The sequence below is a fragment of the Oncorhynchus gorbuscha genome, linkage group LG11 (genome assembly GCF_021184085.1).
Source record: "Oncorhynchus gorbuscha isolate QuinsamMale2020 ecotype Even-year linkage group LG11, OgorEven_v1.0, whole genome shotgun sequence".
Taxonomy (NCBI): Eukaryota; Metazoa; Chordata; class Actinopteri; order Salmoniformes; family Salmonidae; genus Oncorhynchus; species Oncorhynchus gorbuscha.
In genome coordinates, this window is record NC_060183.1 from 65,322,284 (window position 1) to 65,326,307 (window position 4,024).

Below are 4,024 nucleotides of genomic sequence, written 5' to 3' on the forward strand. Positions count from 1 at the left end.
TATTTGTCTACACTAAACTGAAAAACTGAGTAGGCGTAGTGATGCTTATCTAAAATCTTCATATACAGTCATTGTGTAAAATAGAACAAGCACGTCCTCTGCTGGTGATATATAAAACGACAGCACTGTCAGCGTGTCGCTTGAAGTTTTCCGTCAGTTTCGTTGTCACCGGATGACTCAACGCTGTACACGTCAGCTGTCTCAGCGACTGAAATGACTGCAACACTTAAGAGTTAAGGTTAGCTTCAGAGTGGGTGGCAAGTTAGTCCTAAATATTTCCAAACTAAAAGCATTGCATTTGGGACAAATCATTCACTAAACCCTAAACCTCAACTAAATGACTTAAATGTAATGTAAATGTAATGAATAATGTGAAAATGTAACAAGTTGAGGTGACTAAACTACTTGAGTAACCCTGGATTGTCATGGTCAAAACATATTGATACAGTGGCTAAAATGGGGAGAAGTTTTTCCATAATAAAGCTTTGCTCTGGCTTCTTAACAGCACTATCAACAAGGCAGGTTTTTATGTATTTATTGTTGTGTATTTTATTAACAACACACAAGGCAGGTCCTACAGGACCTAACTACTGTTCAGTTGTATGGTCACGTGCCACAAAGAGGGACTTGTGTGAAAATTGTGTGAAAGGAATTGACATGTTGAATGCACAGAGCTGTCTGTTTGAACTACTGGCACACAGCTCAGAAACCCATGCATACCCCACAAGCTCTCCCTCGCCCTCCATTTGGTAAATCTGACCACAACTCTATCCTCCTGATTCCTGCTTACAAACAACAATTAAATTAGGAAGCACCAGTGACTCGGTCTATAAAAAAGTGGTCAGATGAAGCAGATGCTAAACTACAGGACTGTTTTGCTATCACAGACTGGAACATGTTCTGGGATTCTTCCGATGACATTGAGGAATACACCACATCAGTCACTGGCTTTATCAATAAGTGCATCGAGGACGTCGTCCCCACAGTGACTGTACATACATATCCCAACCAGAAGCCATGGATTACAGGCAACATTCACACTGAGCTAAAGGGTAGAGCTGCTGCTATCAAGGTGCAGGACTCTAACCTGGAAGCTTACAAGAAATCCTGCTATGCCATGCAACGAACCATCAAATAGGCAAAGCGTCAGTACAGGGCTAAGATTGAATCATACTACACCAACTCCGACACTCGTCTTATGTGGCAGGGCTTGCAAACTACTACAGACTACAAAGGGAAGCACAGCCGCGAGCTGCCCAGTGACACGAGCCTACCAGACGAGCTAAATCACTTCTATGCTCGCTTCGAGGCAAGCAACACTGAGGCATGCATGAGAGCATCAACGGTCGACTGTGTGATCACGCTCTCCGTAGCCGATGTGAGTAAGACTTTTAAACAGGTCAACATACACAAGGCTGCGGGGCCAGACGGATTACCAGGACGTGTGCTCTGGGCATGTGCTGACCAACTGGCAGGTGTCTTCACTGACATTTTCAACATGTCCCTGATTGAGTCTGTAATACCAACATGTTTCAAGCTGACCACCATAGTCCCTGTGCCAAAGAACACAAAGGCAACCTGCCTAAATGACTACAGACCCGTAGTGCTCACGTCCATAGCCATGAAGTGCTTTGAAAGTCTGGTCATGGCTCACATCGACACCGTTATCCCAGAAACCCTAGACCCACTAAAATGTGCATACCGCCCAAACAGATCCACAGATGATGCAATCTCTATTGCACTCCACACTGCCCTTTCCCACCTGGACAAAAGGAACACTTATGTGAGAATGCTATTCATTGACTACAGCTCAGTGTTCAACACCATAGTACCCTCAAAGCTCATCACCAAGCTAAGGATCGTGGGACTAAACACCTCCCTCTGCAACTGGATCCTGGACTTCTTGACGGGCCACCCCCAGGTGGTGAGGGTAGGTAGCAACACATCTGCCACCCTGATCCTCAACACTGGGGCCCCCCAGGGGTGCGTGCTTAGTCACCTTCTGTACTCAGGGTTCACCCACGACTGCATGGCCAGGCACGACTCCAACACCATCATTAAGTTTGCAGACGACACAACAGTGGTAGGCCTGATCACAGACAACGACGAGACAGCCTACAGGGAGGCGGTCAGAGACCTGGCTGGGTGGTGCCAGAATAACAACCTATCCCTCAACGTAACCAAGAAATTAGGTAGATGATTGTGAACTCCTGGAAACGGAGGACCGCACACGCCCCCATTCTCATCGACGGAGCTGTAGTGGAGCAGGTTGAGAGCTTCAAGTCCCTTCGTGTCCACATCAACAACAAACTAGAATGGTCCAAACACACCAAGACAGTCGTGAAGAGGGCACGACAAAGCCTATTCCCCTCAGGAAACTAAAACGATTTGGCACGGGTCTTGAGATCCTCAAAAGGTTCTACAGCTGCAACATCGAGAGCATGCATCACTGCCTGGTACGGCAATTGCTCGGCCTCCGACCGCAAGGCACTACAGAGGGTAGTGTGTACGGCCCAGTACATCACTGGGGGAAAAGCTGTCTGCCATCCAGGACCTCTACACCAGGCGGTGTCAGAGGAAGGCCCTAAAAATTGTCAAAGACCCCAGCAACCCCAGTCATAGACTGTTTTCTCTACTACCGCATGGCAAGCGGTACCGGAGTGCCAAGTCTAGGACAAATAGGCTTCTCAACAGTTTTTACCCCGAAGCCATAAGACTCCTGAACAGGTAAACAAATGGTTACCCGGACTATTTGCTTTGTGTGCCTCCCCAACCCCTCTTTTACACTGCTGCTACTCTCTGTTAATCATATATGCATAGTCACTTTAACTATACATTCATGTACATACTACCTCAATTGGGCCGACCAACCAGTGCTCCCGCACAATGGCTGACCGGCAATCTGCATTGTGTCCCACCACCCACCACCCACAAACACCTCTTTTACGCTACTGTTACTCTCTGTCCATCATACAGTGCCTTTGCGAAAGTATTCGGGCCCCCTTGAACTTTGCGACCTTTTGCCAAATTTCAGGCTTCAAACAAAAAGATATAAAACTGTGTTTTTTTGTGAAGAATCAACAACAAGTGGGACACAATCATGAAGTGGAACGACATTTATTGGATATTTCAAACTTTTTTTAACAAATCAAAAACTGAAAAATTGGGCGTGCAAAATTATTCAGCCCCTTTACTTTCAGTGCAGCAAACTCTCTCCAGAAGTTCAGTGAGGATCTCTGAATGATCCAATGTTGACCTAAATGACTAATGATGATAAATACAATCCACCTGTGTGTAATCAAGTCTCCGTATAAATGCACCTGCACTGTGATAGTCTCAGAGGTCCGTTAAAAGCGCAGAGAGCATCATGAAGAACAAGGAACACACCAGGCAGGTCCGAGATACTGTTGTGAAGAAGTTTAAAGCCTGATTTGGATACAAAAAGATTTCCCAAGCTTTAAACATCCCAATGAGCACTGTGCAAGCAATAATATTGAAATGGAAGGAGTATCAGACCACTGCAAATCTACCAAGACCTGGCCGTCCCTCTAAACTTTCAGCTCATACAAGGAGAAGACTGATCAGAGATGCAGCCAAGAGGCCCATGATCACTCTGGATGAACTGCAGAGATCTACAACTGAGGTGGGAGACTCTGTCCATAGGACAACAATCAGTCATATATTGCACAAATCTGGCCTTTATGGAAGAGTGGCAAGAAGAAAGCCATTTCTTAAAGATATCCATAAAAAGTGTTGTTTAAAGTTTGCCACAAGCCACCGGGGAGACACACCAAACATGTGGAAGAGGTGCTCTGGTCAGATGAAACCAAAATTGAACTTTTTGGCAACAATGCAAAACCTTATGTTTGGCGTAAAAGCAGCACAGCGCATCACCCTGAACACACCATCCCCACTGTCAAACATGGTGGTGGCAGCATCATGGTTTGGGCCTGCTTTTCTTCAGCAGGGACAGGGAAGATGGTTCAAATTGATGGGAAGATGGATGGAGCCAAATACAGGACCA